The sequence below is a fragment of the Ochotona curzoniae genome, unplaced genomic scaffold (assembly GCF_017591425.1).
Source record: "Ochotona curzoniae isolate NIBS_2020 unplaced genomic scaffold, NIBS_Ocur_1.0 scaffold_3171, whole genome shotgun sequence".
In the NCBI taxonomy this organism is placed as follows: domain Eukaryota; kingdom Metazoa; phylum Chordata; class Mammalia; order Lagomorpha; family Ochotonidae; genus Ochotona; species Ochotona curzoniae.
The window spans coordinates 1,936,911-1,955,932 of NW_024467104.1; the positions used below are offsets into that span (position 1 = coordinate 1,936,911).

Below are 19,022 nucleotides of genomic sequence, written 5' to 3' on the forward strand. Positions count from 1 at the left end.
CCTTATGGGGAGTGATCCATTAGACAAACCATCTTTCTCTTTGTTTCTCCTTCTCTCTCTGTAATTATGACTTTCAAATATGACTTTCTTTTTATTTGAAATGTAGAGTTACAGAGAGAAAAGGACAGAGAGATCTTCCATCTGCTGGTTTACTCCCCAGATGGCTGCAATGGCTGGAGCTGGGCCTGTTCCAAGTCAGGAGCCAGGAGCTTCTTCTGGGTCACGTGGGCACAGGATCCTAAGGCTTTGGACCATCTTCCCATAGCTCTCCCAGGCCATAAAGCAGGAAGCCAGATGGAAAGTGGAGCAATTGGACAAGAACCAACCCCCTTATGGGATGCTGGTATCGCAGGCAGAGGCTCGGCCTATTACTACTCCGTGGTGCTGGCCCCTCAGCGTCTGGTCCTAACAGAGAGCTCTCTCCCTTAGTCCCAGAGGATGAGCCCTGCAACTGGGCTGATGGGGTGTGAGTGATTGCCACAGGATGGAAATGAGCGTGCCATCCAGAAAGCATCATTGATTGGAACAGAAGTGTGGCCTCCACATACATGACTGCCCACACCCATTCCCTTGCAGTCTTTTGAAGAAGGGGGACAAATCCAGGAAGAAGAGCCAGGAGTCCTGATTGGAAACAACAGGGCTTTGCACAAGCTCAGGTCCCCAAGCTAAAACAGGAAGTAGATGGGGTCAATAGGACCCCCCCCCCCGACTTTTGTTATGAGGAACTCAAAGCGGAACAAGAGAAGACTAAGAGAAGACCGGAGGTGAAGGGGTGAGGCGGGAGTTACAGACTACCCAAGAAGGGGAGAGGCAGGGTTACGGATTACCCAAGAGGAGGAGGGCTTGGGCTGAAGGGGCACCTCCACTTGCCAGGGGAGCACATGGAGGGTGGGCGCCCTGGATGACGCTACACGTGAGCCTTCCTGGCCTCATTGTAGCCGTCTTCCTGCTGTAGGGTATTTCGACGCAAAAAAATGTCAGCAGTCTCGTTTCTTGTGTCACGAGAAAGAAGAATTTTCATGCAGACAATTCCAGTTTGCAAAGCAGAATTTATTTGGGAAAAAAGGAAAAAAGGGTCCCTGTGTCCAGAGGAGAAACCCCAGACCGCTTGCCATAGTGGCAGGAAGAAGGAAAGAAAAACCCGAGTTCATGGTGGAAATTGTCTTTATTATTATTATTATTACTCTTAGAGCATTAAAATCAGCCCTATTCTTCCTTTTTTTTTTTTTTAAGATTTATTTTTATTATTTTTTCATTGGAAAGGCGGATATACAGAGAGGAGAGACAGAGAGGAAGATCTTCCGTCCGATGATTCACTCCCCAAGTGAGCGCAACGGGCCGATACTATGCCGATCCGAAGCCAGGAGCCTCTTCCGGGTCTCCCGCGCGGGTGCAGGGTCCCAAAGCTTTGGGCCGTCCTTGACTGCTTTCCCAGGCCACAGGCAGGGAGCTGGAAGGGAAGCGGGGCTGCCGGGATTAGAACCGGCGCCCATATGGGATCCCGGGCGTGCTAGGCGAGGACTTAGCCACTTGCGCCACCGCGCCGGGCCCTATTCTTCCTTTTTATGTGTTTAATGATTTATTCATTTTTCAAACTGAGAAGTCAGATTTACAGAGGAGAGACAGAGAGGAAGATCTTCCATCCGATGATTCTCTCCCCAAGTGACCACAATGGCCGGACCTGTGCCGATTGAAGCGGGTGCAGGGTCCCAAGGCTTAGGGCCAGTCTCGACTGCCCTCCCAGGCCACATGCAGGGAACTGGGTGGGAAGCGGAGCCACCAGAACTAGAACCAATGCCCATATGGGATTCCTTTGCATTCAAGTTGAGGAACTTAGCTGCTAGGCCACTGCGCTGGTGTTTTATGTACCATCTCAGGGGAGTTCCTCGAAGGACAAAATCACCATAACATCTGGTTTCAAATCAAACCTCAAAAGGGTGTAACTGGCTAACACTCCCTACTCCCCTTCTAATGATAAGCTAATCATCCAGGCACCACCTCCTTGACAGTAACCCAGAGATGAAATTAGACAAGTCTCTTTTCCTTGCTCTTATTACAGCTCAGAGACGGTGAAGCGATGTTAATTCTGCCCCTCTGTCCTTTAAGGAAAGAGAGTGCCCTTGGGAGAAGCAAGCTCTTGGGAAGTTAAGACATGGGGGAGAAATGCAATTTTATATTAAAAATAATAATAACTTCACCAGGAACCAGAAAACCTAACTGCCTGCTCTCCAATCTGACCATCAGGCCAGAAGCAAATTTGGAGTGACACTGGGAAAATCCCCATCAGGATCTCTCTTTTTTTTTTAAGATTTATTTTATTTTTATTGCAAAGTCAGGCATACAGAGAGGAGGAGACAGAGGAAGATCCTCCATTTGCTGATTCATTTCCCAAGCAGCTACAACAGACAGAGTTGAGCCCATCTGAAGCCAGGAGCCAGGAGCTTCCCCCAGATCTCCCACACGGGTGCAGGGTCCCAAGAATTTGGGCCGTCCCCAACTGCTTTCCCAGGTTACAAGCAGGGAGATGAATGGGAAGCTGGGCTACTGGGATTAGAACCTGCTGCGTTCAAGGCGAGGACTTTAGCCGCTTATACTACCACACTGGCCCCCCTCCCCCATCAGGATCTTTAAACAGAATACTGAACAAAGAAGCCGGAGATGTGGGACAGCACCCTGGCTGGATGGTTTGCAGTGTCTACCCTACTTAGGGCCCTTGTTCCTTCATCCATAAAACAAGTGCCTGGCATCTCTCAGCCCCACAGGCTGCAATGCTGGGATTCCCACTTCACCACTCCTTCTTCTACTTGCTCTCCGCCTCAGAGCAGCAAGCTGCCCGGCCCTCCCCACCCAGGAGAGGGCCGAAAAGGCCTTTAGGGTGAATCCGCCCTGGGAGTTTCTGCTTGGAAACTGAAGTGGCCTGACCATGACTCAGAAACCACGGAAGCGGCAGGGCTGGTTGATGGCTTCATATAGATTGTACATGCCATTCTCGTGGCTGCAAAACCACAGGGCCGGCTGAGGCGGCCGCAAGGAAAGAGGCCCAGGCTGCAGAGTGCTCCCCCTGTCAGCCAAGCTGCACAGCAAACAAACCAGACTCCCATCCCCTTGAAACACAATGGCCTCTGGCCAGCAGGACTGCATCAAGCCTCAGATGTGTTTCTTTCTAGAAAGCTCCTCAATGAAAATACCACTCAGGTGTATTAAATGGCAACCATTTACTGAATGCTGCTTATGGGCCGGGCACTGTGCTAAGAGCTATAATTTATACATGTGGTTTTAAATACAATATGTAGATTTTATTACTTTGTATATGAATATTATTATACTATATCAATATAATTGATCATATGTTATTGTATTTATATGGCATATTAATTAGTATCACCATATTTCTATAAAATACATTGATTTTGTTAATATAATAATATATATTGCACATATATGCATATAATATATGCTGGTTCTACACTACCTTTAATAATTTATAAATATTATGTGACTTTATGGATCATAATTTTATATAAAATATGTAAAGCATAATTCAGCACAATAGGCACATGTATAATATAGAGAAGTAAATTTCAAAAAGTTCATGAAAATATAAACAATAGAATTTTTTAGTGCAAAAAATTTTGAGTTTTGTATATGCACATATTTGCTCACAGTCCTTTGTACCTGCAGATCTCAACCACTCTATGATCAAAACTACTCAGGGAAAAACATTGCAACTACACTGAGTATGTGCCAATGGCTTGCTCATCCTTGTTCACTCCCCAGTATAGTGCAACAGCCTTTTACACAACGTGTGCATGACTAAGGACTGTGAGTGCCCAAGAGCTGATCAAAGTGTGTGCCAGAATCTACATAAACACCAGGCGATTTTATGGAAGCAACTTTGGCATCTGCAGAGTTTGTGCCCAGGCAGCATCCGAGAACCAGCCACCTGCGGGATGTAGAGGGGTGGCTGGAAGCACTCGGGGCTCACAGCTGTCACTGTGAGCCAAGGCTGGAATTGTGGCACACTGTGCCGGGCAGTGGCTTGTAGTGCTGGCATCCCAGTTAGAGTGCTGATATGAGTCCTGTTCCTCAGCTTCCAATCCCGCTTCCTGCCCCTGCCATTTACCTGGAATGCCAGGATAGAATTGTGGCTCTTGGATCTGACATGGCCTAAACCTGGAGGTTATAGCATTTGGGGAATGGGCTGCTTGGTAGGAGATTTTCTGCGTACATGCACATATGTGAGTGTGAGTGTATGTTTCTCCTCCTCTCACTCTTCCTTCCAAATTAATAAATCATTTTAGAGATTTATTTATTTTTATTTGGAGGAAAATTTTTTTTTTTTCAGAGGGGAGGAGAGATAAAAATCTTCCATCCTCTGGTTCCACTCTCCAAGTGGATGCAACAGTCAGAGCTGAGCTGATCCAAAGTTAGGAGCCAGGAGCTTCCTCCAGGTCTTCCAAGTGGGCACAGGGACCCAAGGGCCATTCTCTGCTGCTTTCCTAGGCCACAAGCAGAGAGCTGAATGGGAGGTGGAGCAGTGGAAACTAGAATTAGTGACCAAATAGGACGCTGGTGCCAGAAGGTGGAGGATTAGCTTACGGTGCCACTGGGCCAGCACCAAATGTTTCTCTTGTTCAAGATAACTGCCTAAAAGATGAAGACACGTGACCAAATCACTCAACCAGTAAGAGAGAAGAGCTAGACTTTCAACCCAGGGCAGCAGGCTGCCAACCATGTTTTAGTCACCATGCTGAAGTGCCTCTCTTCCTAGGCCAAGGTCATCTTCCTGCAGGAAGCCTTCCCTTCCTTCTACTTGCCCTCCACAGCACAGAAGTCCTCTCTCTGTCCTCTTTGGTCTCCCAGCACACCTCTTCATGCCATTCTCCACTTCTTTTCTCCCCCTCTGCAAGCTTGATTGTTGTAATTGCTTTTTAGAGAAGTGACCCACACTAAACAAACTCACGGGACACTGATTGATGAAGTTGAAATGCAATTTATTAATTTACACCGAGATGAGTCTGCCCAGCAGACAGGAATCCTGAGGTTGACTGGTCAGCACAATCTCTTTCAGGAAGGATAGACTTTTGGGAAAGGAAATCAATACCAGAAGGTTCTTTGTTCAGTGCAAAGTCAGACTGAAGGGGGTTGATAGATTGACAGGTGGGTGGAGCCTGAGATCCCTGTCGGTAGCTTTGGACCTTCCAAGGACTGGAACATCCAAGGCAGGAAGCCACCTGGGTGTCCTCTCCCGGGGACACTGCTGGAGGCTTCTGGATCCTGCAGGCGTCTACATTTCTGGCTGCATCTATTATGATTGTGGCTGGCTGTTTGTTTGCGTGCTTGTCTGAATTAATCTCTGCATATTTAGTAGAACTGAAAGGCAATTTCCCATTGAGACCCACTGAAGAAGGGTAATCAATACATGCCAGCTGGCTTGCCTTTTGCAAGCCCTCAATTCCACATCCCATTTTATCCTGATACTTGAGTTCATAGTAGAGGGACAGACATGGGGGGAAACTCGGACTTGGAAGCCACGCTGTCTGGATTTGAATCCTGCCTCAGTTATTCCCAGGCCCTGAAAACTTGGGCAAATGACCCACGCCAGTTCCCTCTTCCTTAACCTGAGGGATAATGATGGCACCCAGCGAGCGAATTCAATGAGTGGATACATAAAAAGTGCTCCGTACAGCGTCTGCCATCTGCGAAGCAATCAATACTTGTTAGCAATGATTAATAATTCATCTCATAGATGGAAAAAAAAACGAATCCTGGAGAGATAAAAAGTCAACCAAGATCGCATAACCAGTGAGTGGGAGAGACGCCATTCAGAATCAAGCCAGCTCACTGCCAGTGTCAATGTCTTTCTTCAAACCGGTTCCCTACCCTTTGGTCATGAGACAAGAAGGCCAGGGAAGAGCTCATTGGAAAATGCAGATCCCCTCCACCGGAGCGGAGAGAAAGAAAACAAGTGGAAATGTCACAAGAAAACAAAGATGTAGACTACCAGGAAGCGGGAACAGCCACTTGGACAAGTCACAGAGACACCCACCGGACCAGCTGGGTCCACCCAGGGAAGTGGAACCGCTTAGTGTCTAAGTCTGTCACTGGGATTTGGCCTTCCTTGGTAGTGGAAACAGGTTGAGCAGTTTTGCCAAGCCATGAGGGTATAGGATTTTACAGCTTGAATTTTACAGGTCGGGCAATCATCAACAGACGCAAAATGGGGGTCACCAAGGGCAGGCTGGACCCCAGAAACTCAACTGGAACCCTAAGAGGACAACAGACTGAAGCCCTTGATCCTGTGTCAGTTTCTGTTGTCTCTGCCTGAGCATGCGGGAGCCAGAATCCTTCATGCTCGAGCTCAGTGCATCTGCACTTGGCTCAAGAACAGGAGAGGCTACAGAGGGAAACACCTGGTGCTTGTATCAACTCGGGGTCAATGGCAGATAGACACACATATGCGACACAAGCTGACTGCCACTCCCCTCTGCTCTTTGCATCCCCCCAAGAATCTTCCTTGGGGGGCAGTGCTTGGCCAGCAGTTAAACCCTTACTTGGGATGCCCTCTTTCTCTTTTGGAGTGTGTAGGTTCTAGTCCCAGCTAATGCAAGAAGCTGGACAGGAAGGCAGGGGGTGATGCTCCAACTACGTGAGTCCCTGCTACTTACGTGGGATACCTGGATTGAGCTGAGGATACCCAGCTTCAACCTGGCCTAGCCCCAGGAGCTGCAGGCATTAGGGATTAAAGCAATGGATGGGAGCTTGCTCTCACTCTCCAAGTAAATAAAATTAATCATTTTTAAAGAGTTATTTATTTTTATTGCAAAGTCAAATTCATAGAGAGGAGGAGGAGAGAGAAACATCTTCCATTTGCTAGTTCACTCCCCAAGCGGCCACAACAGACAGAGTTGAGCTGATCCCAAGGCCAGGAGCCAGGAGCTTCTTCTAGGTCTCCTACACAGGTACAGGGTCCCAAGGATTTGAGCCATCCCTAACTGCTTTCCCAGGCCACAAGCAGAAAGCTGGATGAGAAGCAGGGCCGCTGGGACAGGAAATGGCATCTATATGGGATCCTGGTCCGTTCAAAACGAGAACTTTAACCGCTGGACTACACTCTAGGCCCTTAATTAATCATTGTTATTTTTTTTAATCTCCCTCATGCCCTTGTGTGTACAAAGAATTCAGCCTAGCCAAGGTGGGACATGACAAAGCCACCACAGCTGTCACATAAGCAGGCAATCCCCCCCCGCAAGCTATTTACACAAGAATGTGTACGCAGATATGCACAGCGACTTCAGTCATAACAGTACCCAAACCGGAAACAGCTGAAATGTCCATCGATGGGAACATGGTTAAGCCAATCATCCTACCTTTACACAATGGGCTGTGACTCCATAATAAAAAAGAACAAGCCCTTGGAACACACCATGTAGATTAATTTCACACACATGATGATGGTGAGCAAAAGAAATTGGAAATGCACGGAGGACACAATGTGCACTTCTATTTGTGTGAGGGCCAAGCATTGGTGAAACCAATGCCTTCTGTTGGAAGAATAGAGTGGCAGCTGGAGGGAGAGAGATGAGGTAGCTACCTTGGGTAGAAAGGTTAGGAGAGAGTCTTTGGGTGCCTTAGCAGTGTTGTTTCCTGAACCAGGTAAATTTAGATAGTTCTATATATGTAAAACTTCAGCATGCTGGACGTTTATGGTGAGCGCCCTTAACTGTAAGTACACCACATCTTGATTTTTCATTGTTTTCATTTTACATGTTGATTTGAAAATTCAGAAAGACAGATGGACAAGAGACAATGATATATCTTCCATTTGCTGGTCCAAGCTCCAAGTGCCCAGAGTAATAGAGACTGGACCAGGCCACTGTGAGAAAGCTGGACCTCCATTAGAGGTCTGCCATGTGAAGGGCAGGGACCCAGGGCTTGGAGCTCTCACCTGCTGCCTGCCAGGATGCACATCAACAGAAAGCTAGATCTCAAAGTACAGCCAAGACTTGAACCCTGCATTCCAGTATGAGATGTGGGCATCCCAGGTGGCGCCTACACCGCTGCTCCAATGCCTGCCCCCAGTCCAGTGTTCTCATTTATGTATTTATTTATATTAGAAAGTCAGATTTACAGAGAGGAGGAGAGACAGAAATCTTCGATCTGATGGTTCACTCCCCACGTGGTCGCAACAGCCAATCAAAGCTGATCCAAAGCCAGGAGCCAGGAGCCAGTCTCCCACGTGGGTGCAGGGTCCCAAAGCTTTGGACCATCCTCAGCTGCTTTCCCAGACCACAGCAGGGAGCTGGATGGAAAGCAGGGCTGCTGGGATTATAACCGGCGCCCATATGGGATCCTGGCTTGTGCAAAGTGAGGACTTTAGCTGCCAGGCTACTGTGCCAGGCCCTGCAGTCATCTTTGAATTTATCCAGAATATCAGCTTTCTCCAGATGGAGAATGGCCAACTTAAATCCTACTTCTCCAGAATTTTGAAAAAGTAAATTCTGCTTCAAAAAGGTACCACAACCTTGGCCTTGGTTACACGAAGCTCCTTCGCCAGCCAGGTGCCATTGGTGCTTCAACAGCCTCAGCAGCTGCATCCGGGTTTCACGATGCCAAGTCGCTTGCTGGTTTCCCACATTCACGGACCATTCCCCTGGAAACTGCCAGGAACGAGCACTTCTCTGTTTTCACAACACTTTCCCCACATCCCAAATACCACTCTCCTCCCCCCAACCCCGGCTAGTGGGAACAGAACCCAGCCCAGGCCCGGAACATCTGCCTCCATCTCTGGAGAGGCAGAACTTGTGGGGACTGGAAGCTCTCTCTCCTGAAGGAGAATGCTCCCCGCCCCCCCTTGCCCTCTGCCCAGGGAAAGGCCACAAAGAAGCCCTAATCACAAACAACTGACATCTGCAATCCCCATCCGTGCCTAATTCCCTTACCTCCTATAGCAGCACAGATGTCCCTATGCAGGACATTTGACAGCCCAGACTGAGCTCAAGAACCTGCTGCTTCCTCCCTACAGCCTTCCCTGGCCTTCCCTGCTGAACATGAGCTGTGGGAAGCCACTTCATGTTGAAAGGAAAGAAAAGAGAGAGAGTCATTCTCACCAGTTTGCAGTGCAAAGCGGTACATGCCTCTTCTGGCCACCCTCTCTTCCCGCCTGAGGGGAAGCAGGCAGGTCCTTCTGGCTGGACTTCGCCTTGAACGCTGTCCAGGAATAACATCAGAAGCACCATCAGCTGCTTATCAACCCGATTAGTATCTAGGCTGAAGGAGCTGCACCAATGACAAATTAAGCAATTAGGTTGTGCAGCCCAGCACCTGAGCAGGTGTCAGAGGCAAAGGTGGGAAGCAGTGCCCAGATTCCACTTTGCAAGTAGAGACCAAGGCTTCTGGAAGAACAGACATGGGTTAAGTATGTTTTCTGCACAATCTCACTGTGCCATCAGGTGCCAAGTCAGCGGCACAATCTACCTTTCTTCTACCGAAGCCAGGCAGCCAGGGCAGTCCCAGCACTTAGACTGAGAAGAGGAGGACGCCTGCCCACAGCTACCCCTCAATCTCTAGGCTTCCTCCAGCTGAGGCAGGTGAGCCAGGCCGCTGAATCTGCCTCCAACCTGTGTACCACACAGTAGATCTCAGTTATGCTGCAAAGGGAAGACCTGAAGTTTGAAATAAGGCAGGTCACCCACCAAAGAGGTACAAGACACATGGTAGGATTTAAAAAACAATGATCAGTGGAGCATCAAGGTGCTGGGATGGCAGGTTGACCCAGGAAGCATCACAGGAACTATGTGGCTCTTTACTCCCGGTTGCCAGAGGCTCCCCAGAGGATCCAGCAGGTGTCTGGGGTGGCACAGCCCCATCTGCACATTCACCCACTGTGCCCTGAAATTCTTGAGTGCTACGGAAGTATCCAGCTCAGTCTACGAAACCCCGGGGGTTAAAAGGATGCCAAGACAAGTGGAATGAAGCTGCTTCCCCCTGGGAAGGGTGTGTAGAGAGACTGGAAACTGAGCCTGAGGCAAGATGCAGGTGCCTGGCCCCATGGTGGCAGGCAATGGCTGCAGGAGGCCTGCGAGAGAGGCACCCTGCAAAGGCTGCGTTCCCACCCAGTGCAGATTCCTCAACACAAAGATTCAAAGGAAACGGGAGCACCAAAACCACTCTGCACATTTACAGCAGACCTTCAGTCTCTATAAGGGACCCTTCCTCTTTCATCAAGGACAGGTGTCAGCTGAGAGGTCATCTCTTGTAGGGAGGGGCCAGGTGAGCATCCGCAGGAGAGAGGGCCCCCTTGGGGCCATGTTTGGGAGCCTTTGCCACCACTAAGCCATTCTGTTGAAAAAGTCCTCTCTCCTCTGAGCTCTCTGCTCAGCCAGAAAGGAGAAATGAAGACACGCAGGGCTCCATCCCAGTGTTCTGTGAGCACGGCTGTGAGGTGGGGGTCTTGTGCTCTGCCTTCTCACAGTGACATGGTTCGGGCCCCCTTCCATCCCTCTGGGTACAAGCCATAGAGTGAGGGACCCTGTCTGTGAACCACTAGGGAGCTGATACTCTGGAAGTGGACAAGGCAGGGGAATAGCTGTTCCATTTCCTCTGGAAATATTTTACAAAAACATAACACAGCAAATTAAGAAAGAAAGAAAGAAAGAAAGAAAGAAAGAAAGAAAGAAAGAAAGAAAGAAAGAAAGAAAGAAAGAAAGAAAGAAAGAAAGAAAGAAAGAAAGAAAGAAAGAAAGAAAAGAAAAGAAAGGCAGCCACTTCCCAAAGGATCTTGCCCCTGACCCCCGAGACAGGTACTATCCCTTGGCCCATGTTACTTCATCATTTTGAATGATGAGTTTCATCCTTTTGAATGAATTCCTCCTGCTATGTAGATTCTTGTCTTTGAGATTAGTGAATTTCTCACTTCTACCACACATCTGCGTGCACACGCGTGCACACACACACACACACACACACACACGGGTGGGAGAGGCAGGAGGGGCTCCATCTCTTGAGAGACTCTGAGTGTTAAGGATTGCTCCAGAAGCTTCAGAAGAACAGTGAAGAGAGTTCTGGCCCCAAGGAGTTTACATTCTTGCAGGGGAAGAGATACAATAAACCCAATAGTTTGCATCATATGTTAGGAGGTTATGAGTGCTGTGGGGGTAGCCGGGGAGCGCAGAAGACGAGAGCAAAGGTGGAAAAATAACAGTGCCAGGTGTGGGTGTGGGTGGAGGGGGCCCTCCCTGAAAGGGAGAAGCATAATCTGCACCCTGAAGACCGTGAGAACTGTCTGAGCACCTGGTAAAACTCCACCCCGGGCCCTGAGCTTGGTCCCCAGCAGTCACCACATAGGCTGCCAAACAGATGCATGAATGAATGCGAGAAGGGGTTAGAGACGTTATCACCTGGCCCTTGGAGACTGTGGTCACCACTGCATCCACAGTTGGCCAGTGTTGTGGTCAGGGCTGGATCTCCTCTTACAGGACTGCCCTGCTGGCCCCAGATGGACAAGGTGGCACTGCACCCCTTGCCAGGGCTTGGTTCAGGAATGCTAACTTCAGTCAACCTACATGTGTATCCATCCAATGACTACTATCGGTTGGAAGCAAATGCTGGTCTAGAAAGTCCTGGACAAACCAAAAAAAAAAAAAAAAAAGCTTTAATTCTACGCCTGTATTCTCTTGCTGAGATGAACAGGGAGGCAGCTCCTGGATGGTCCCTAGGAGTGGACCAGCAGCCAATGATCCGACTTAACAGGAAGGTGACACTGGGCACCAAGGAGCAGAGACAACGAGAGCAGGGTTCCTCGACACCAAAGCACCGATCCGCCATGATGTTCTTTCTCTCTGGTCTCGGGGCCGCAGGAGGCAGTGACATACCATCTTGTTACTGAAGCCAGGTGGGGTGGGGCTATCCGTAACTTACATCCCAAAGTATTCTTAACCGATGAGGAACATTACTGCGCCTCCAAAACAGATCTGTCGGTCTGACCTTCACCATCAACTGTTCTGCCAAGCTCTCCCTGGTGTCTCCCTGGTGCTCTGTCCTAGCCCCGTGTGCCACGCAGTACCAGCCCCCTGACTCTCACAGTCACAGGATAAAACATGCATCAACTTCACCTTAGAAAGAAGGGAATGAAGTCCTGGACAGGAAAGCAAAGCTACTCAAGTGTCTTAGCCAAAAGGCCACCTCTGAAACCATCTCCAGCTGGTGGTCAGAGAAGGCAAGGACAGGACCTTCTATGGAAAAGAGAGAGAGTCCCTGGGTCCACAGTGAGGAAGAGATGCCGAGGCCCTGACACCCCAACTCCTCCTACCCAGCTCCCTGTTGCCCGTGCTGCACCTGCAGCTCCACGGTCCCCATTTCTTAGGTGGGTCTTGCCCCAGGCAAGAAATTATTCTGTTTTTAATTTTAAATTTTAAATTATTAAAGAGGTAATACATGCCCAGAGCTTTAAAAACAGTACAAAAGGTTACACAGGAAAAATCCAATCCCCATCCATCAGGGCGTCGCCTGGGGAAGCTGGTGGAGGAGCGTGGGTGTGAAGTGTTCCGGGGGAAGGGGGGAGAATCTCCACCGATTTTCACTTTCTCTAATGGCACCAAGTGGTCTGAAGCTTGAGCATCGTCAGCTTGCTGGCTGAGCAAAGCCTGCTACAAAACCGGTCTCCACCCCTCAACCAGGATCCTTCCAACACAAAATTCTGTAAGATGTATTTATTTATTGACTTTTATTGGAAAAGCAGATTCTACAGAAAGATCTTCCATCCACTGGTGCACTGCTCAGTGGCCCCAACGACCGAAGCCAAATCCAGGAGCCAGGAACTTCTTCATGGTCTCCCATATGGGTTCAGGGTCTCAAGGATCCGAGCCAGCTTTGACTGCTTTTCCAGGCCACAAGCAAGGAGTTGGATGGGAAGTGGACCAGCCAGGACACAATCCAGGACCCATATGTGATGCTGCGTTTTGGAGATGGACAATTAGCCAAGCTGAGCCATTGTGGCAATCCCATGACACACATTTGCAGCAATTGCTGCCACTCTAGGCCTTCTGAGGAGCAGCCTGTATGTGCCTCAGGTTCTGCCTGGATAATGATTTCAGTCTGTAGGTTTCGGACACGAATGCTAGCATGCTACCACCTTGTTTTACACCTTGTTTGTTACCTTGATTTATTCAATATTGTTCCAGGTAAGAACATACAGACTTTCACCATTTTTGTCCGTATTTCTGTCACCAATCCCTATTGATATCATTTAGGTTGGATCTAACTATCCTTTCCCTCTCTACAAGTAAGGCTGCACAATCCACATGTGTATATATATTATATATTATTATGTATATATATATATATATATATACTGACCATTTCAAGAATAAATACAAGGTAATTGTCTTTAAAAAAATTATTTAGGGGCCAGCACTGTGGCTCAACAGGCTAGTCCTCCAACTTTAAGAACCAGCTAACAGAGCCCAGCACAGTAGCCTAGTGGCTAAAGTTCTTGTCTTGCTTGTGGCAGGATCCCATATGGGCGCTGGTCATGCCCCAGTGGCCCTGCTTCCCATCCAGCTCCCTGCTTGTGCCCTGGGAAAGCAGTTGAGGATACCTTAGGACCCTGTATCCCTGTGGGAGACCTGGAAGAAACTCCAGGCTCCTGGATTCGGATCTACTCAGCTCCAGCTGTTGCAACCACTTGGGGAGAAAATCAGTGGACAGAAAATTTTCCTCTCTGTCTCTCCTCTTCTCTGTATATCTGACTTCCCAATTAAAAAAAAAATCTTAAAAAAAAAAAAGAATCAGCTCAGGTTCATGTCCTGTCTGTTCCATTTCGCATCCAGCTCCCTATTTGTGGCCTGGGAAGGCAAAAGAAGATGGCCCAAAGCCTTGGGACCCTGCACCCACATGAGAGACCAGACAAAGCTCCTGGCTCCTGGCTCCTGGCTTCGGATTGGCTCAGCTGCAGCCATTTATTTGTATTAGGAAAGCAGAGCAGATTTACGGAGAGAAGGAAAGAGAGATCTTCCATCTGCTAGTTCACTCCCCCAAAGGCCACAACAACCATTTGCGTCTTGAGCGAATTCCTTCACCACTTAACCACTGGTGAGCCCCAGTTCCCTAGTATATGAAATAGGAATAAATCTTCACACCGTCTTCAGGGATCAGTATAACAGCCAGTGGAGATCACGATATCAAACTCCCTGTGGAGCACCTGGCACATGGTAGGAGGGTCACAAACTGCAGTTATTTATTGTACCAAGCAGGCTTGTGTATCTGAGTGTCCTCTAATAGCTTTGATCTGGATGTGGCTCAGGCAAAAGCTTGGCAAGCGCTGAGCCTGGGCAGGGGCAGCTGGGTACAGCCGAGGTTGACCTGGGAGAGGCTGGGAAAGCCCTGGGAGTGGGGCTCGGCGGGAGCAATGGCTATAGCACAGAGGGCAGTGAGTGTGGAAGAATACACACTGGCCAGGGACGTTGGGGCACACCTTGGCATAAAATAGTTCAATTTTCCCCAAGATGATCTTGCATTTATATCATTTTTTTATACTATTGATATTTGAATTTGTTGTGCACTCCAAAGTGTAATTGACATATTTAACAGATGACTCCAAGGATATGCTTGCTTAAGATAATGTGAAAGCAGACATTTAAACGCTTTTAAAAGTCGGTTGATTAAAATTTAAAAATCAAGTACATCATAGTACATGATGTGTGTGCCAGTCATCCCCCAAATCATGATGATAACACATTAATGACTGAAATTAGTTAAACAACTGGCGCAAAGAAGTCCATGCTAGAATTCAACACTAGGTCTGACCAACAACAAGCCCCGCTTACCATATGTCAGACAGGTGAGCTAACCTCACCGAGCTCCGATTCCTACTCTATAAAATGAGGATACTAGTATTTTTGAATCTCACAAAAATAATTGTGAAGATTTCACGAGATCCAAGGCACAACCTGTCTGCTTCAGAGCTTGGGATGTAACTGATGGTTGTGATTATTAGTACAAATAAGATGAAGGGTTTTTATTAAAAGATTTATTTATTTATTGGAAAGTCAGATATACAGAGAGGAGGAGAGACACAGAGGAAGATCTTCTGTCAGATGATTCACTCCCCAAGTGAGCACAACGGCAGATGCTATGACGATCCGAAGCCAGGAGCCAGGAACTTCTTCTGGGTCTCCCATGTGGGTGCAGGGTCCCAAAGCTTTTGGGCCGTCCTCGACTGCTTTCCCAGGCCACAAGCAGGGAGCTGGATGGGAAGTGGAGCTGCCAGGATTAGAACCGGCATCCATATAGGATTCTGCTGCATTCAAGGCTAGGCCACGCCGCTAGGCCCAAGATAAAGGGTTTTGACTTCATCCTGGAGGCAGTGAAAGGTTTTGTTTTATAGAAATCAGTCTTACGGGTGACATGTGAGCTCCATGAACCTGTCTGGCTTCAACAGTGTTTGAACGGAACCAGTCCTGGCTCTCTTTCACCAACTTCAACTGCCTTCCTATGTCTTCAGTTTACAGCCTCTGGGACCACTCGCCCGCAAACTCCTCTACCTCCTCCTCCTCCAACACCATTTTTTGGAGTCATCTTCTTCATCATCGACCAATCATGTCCTCCTAGATTCGTCAGAATTATTCCACCGCGGTGGAGGCTGCTGTGAACTGCCTGGTCGATCTGCACCTGCAGGCCTCCAGCACCTACCTCTCTCTGGACTACTATTTCAGCCACAACCATGTGGTTCTGGAGGACGTGGGTCACTTCTTCAACGAGCTAGCAGACAAAAAGCGCGAGGGCGCCAAGCATCTTTTGAAGATACAAAACCAGCTTGGCGGCCACATTCTCTTCCAGGATGTGCGGAAGTCATTCCAAGATGAGTGGACCAAATTCCAAGACACCCTGAAAGCCACCTTGGGCCTGGAGAAGAACTTCACGCCTTGGGTTCTGCCCACACAGACTCTCATCTCTGTGGCTTCCTGGAGATCACTTGCTCAACGAGAAAGCCAAACTCAAGAAGATGGGCAACCACCAAACCAACATCTGGCAGAGTCAGAAGCCCCCAGTGAGCCCAGGCTGACCTGGGCAAGTATCTCTTTGAAAGTCTCACCCTGAAGCACAACTATGGGCAGCCAGAGTCCAGCAGCCATTGGGTGGGTGGGGTGGGGGGGTTCCCATGTGCCTCCTGGTATTCTAGTTTGTGCCTAACCACCCCCTCCAGCCACTAGGTAGCTTGTTAACACCCCCTGGAGCTCTCTCTTAATCTGCGGATCAAATAGAACTAAAAGATTTTTTGCTGTAATTTGGGGGAAAAAAATCAATCTGTTACAAAAATAATACATCAACAACATTAACCAAGAATATATATATATATAACAAGAAAAATATGTATATACATATATATATTATATATATAAAGTCAGATTTACAAAGAGAAGGAGAGACAGAGAAAGCTCATAAGTGGCCGCAATGGCCAGAGCTGAGCCGATCCGAAGCCAGGAACCAAGACAGTCTCCCTGGTCTACCAAGGCTTTGGGCCATCCTCTACTGTTTTCCCAGGCCACAAGCAGCGAGCTGGATGGAAAGTGGAGCAGCGAACCAGCACCCATATGGGATCCTGGCACACACAAGCAGGGATTTAGCCACTAGGCTATCGTGCCAGGCCCAACAAAGAATATTTTGAAACAAACAAACAAAAAAATCCATCTTTCATCCTAATTTCAACTCAGTTTCCAGTGCTTTTCATGTTTGCATATTCTCCTTCATGTCTGGGTCAACACAGTGCTGGTTTTCATGGTCACAACCAGTTCTCATGCCAATTTTATATCCCCCCTCTCCTCAGAACACCTAAATAGTTTCCATGTTCCCACACGCTCTTGTAATGGTCATTTTTGTGGTTGGATAGTGTTACATTGAATAGATTAACATCGCATCACCTACGGAAATGGGAAGGCATAGTGGGAGGTAGCAGTGGGGGCCCCGGAGTTTTGTTTGTTTATTTGTTTAGTTTCTTTTTTTTTATGATGCAGTTCAGTTTTTATCATCTGTTGAACCACGGGCTTCAGATCAGTTTTTGGAGAAGAGATTGGTAGGTCGAAAGGTAATGATATTTTCAAGACCCCTATGAGATTTTAAAGATCGTTCTTCAGAATTTTGCAAACTGCTTCCAAAATATGGCGCTGTAGACTTCATCCAGTCTCCAACCAGTGCTGGTGATGGTGTTTGTAAAATCCAAGTAGTGGAATAAATATCAAATGTTTTTCCAATATTACTCTCGCTCTCTTCTCTTTGATCATGGACAAAGCGAAGTTTCCCAAATATTGAGTTACTCTCTGCTGAGCCTCTCAGGTGAAGTAGTGGTCCCACCCATTGCCTGCTTCTCAGGGGAAGTCTCGAACAAGCTATCCATTTGAATGAGGGGTCAAGAATCCACTGACACAAACCATTTGCTAGACAGATTTAGCCACGAAGGCCTCCAAGCAGGACGATGCATCATCAGAGCTACACTCTGCGAAGATTCATTTTCAGATTAACTGAGGAAAACTGGCTAAGAGGCAAAGACATCTGGCACTGGGCTACTGTGTTGAATACTATAGCAGGGACCTAACTGCACAGTGGCCCAAGGCCCTCTCACCAGCAGCAGGGGCTCCGTGTCGGCCCTGCAAGGGCCTGAGCCACCCGTCTTTGCCCACTACAGTGTCTCACCCAAACATGCACTCGCTTTTCCTTGCAAACCCAGTGGTTTCAGCCCACAGAATATCAAGAAAAATGTTGCCCGAAGAGGCTCACGCAGCAAGGAGAAGCCACAAGTACCCACCCTCCCCTGGCTCTTCCAGGGGGAATGGGAGTTGGTGCAACAGGGAAGCCTAACCCTGAGCCTCTTCTGCCCTGTAACATGGACTCCAAGAGTCTCAGGCAACCCATGCAAGAGCCACGCCAGCCAGGGCTTCCCAGCGTTTCCCCACCTCCACTCACACTCTCTCTCCTGAACATCAACATGACCCATGGCACCTTGCACTGTGACTATTTGGTTAGTATCTCCCCCAGGAAGCCATGGGCCTGATAGGCCAGCAGCATTTGCTGAGTGCCCACTCTGAGCCAAGGATGTGCCAGGTGCACGAAATAAACAAAGTAAAAGAAAACATGGACTCTGCACTCAGCACATTCACACACAGCACAGAAGGGAGGAGCCTGTCACCTGTGAAGGAGCTCCCAGCTGTGCGATGCCGAGGTCTCCCGGGAGCCACATTCCTGACTTGTGGTCCAGACCATCATGGAGCTCCATGAGAGGAGAGACAAGTCCTACAGAGACCCGGATTCAGAGTCTGGCTCTGCAACTTTTGAGTCATGTCCTTTAGGATGAAGCGACATGACCTCTCAGCACAGCTGTCGCTAACACCTGCCAAGTCAAAGTGCAAATGGTACCACAGGCAGGGAGTTTCCTTCGCACAACGCCAGGCCAAACTGGGCAAGCCCTGCCCACAAGGTGCTCCTAGTCTCCAAACATTCCAGCATCACTCCTTAAAAAAAAAAAAAAAAAGATTTATTTATTTTTATTGCAAAGTCAGATATACAGAGAGGAGAGACAGAGAGGAAGATCTTCTGTCAGATGGTTCACTCTCCAAGTGACCACAACGGCCAGTGCTGCACCAATCCAAAGCCAGGAGCCAGGACCTTCTTCCAGATCTCCCACACGGGTGCAGGGTCCCAAGGCTTTGGGACATTCTCAAGTGCTTTCCCAGGCCACAAGCAGGGAGCTGGATGGGAAGTGGAGCTGCCGGGATTAGAACCGGCGCCCATATGGAATCCTGCTGCATTCAAGGCGAGGACTTTAGCCGCTAGGCCACCACGCTGGACCTTCCTCAGCATCACTCCTGCTTTCCTAAGAGGAAACTGATGTTGGAAAGCCAGGTTGGAAATCTACTCTGCAGACCTCCTCCTAATCAGACGCTACCCCGAGTAAGGGACCTTTGAACGCTCCAGCCACAGATCCAAAGTCCAGCCACACCCTTATCTCCAAAGGGCTTCTCCTTGGCCAC

General features: G+C 48.5%; 1 pseudogene; it reads left to right on the forward strand.

Moving 5' to 3' along the window:
* Positions 1-15,597: 15,597 nt before the first annotated feature.
* LOC121172274 lies at positions 15,598-16,211 on the forward strand (annotated as a pseudogene).
* The last annotated feature ends 2,811 nt before the right edge of the window (positions 16,212-19,022 follow it).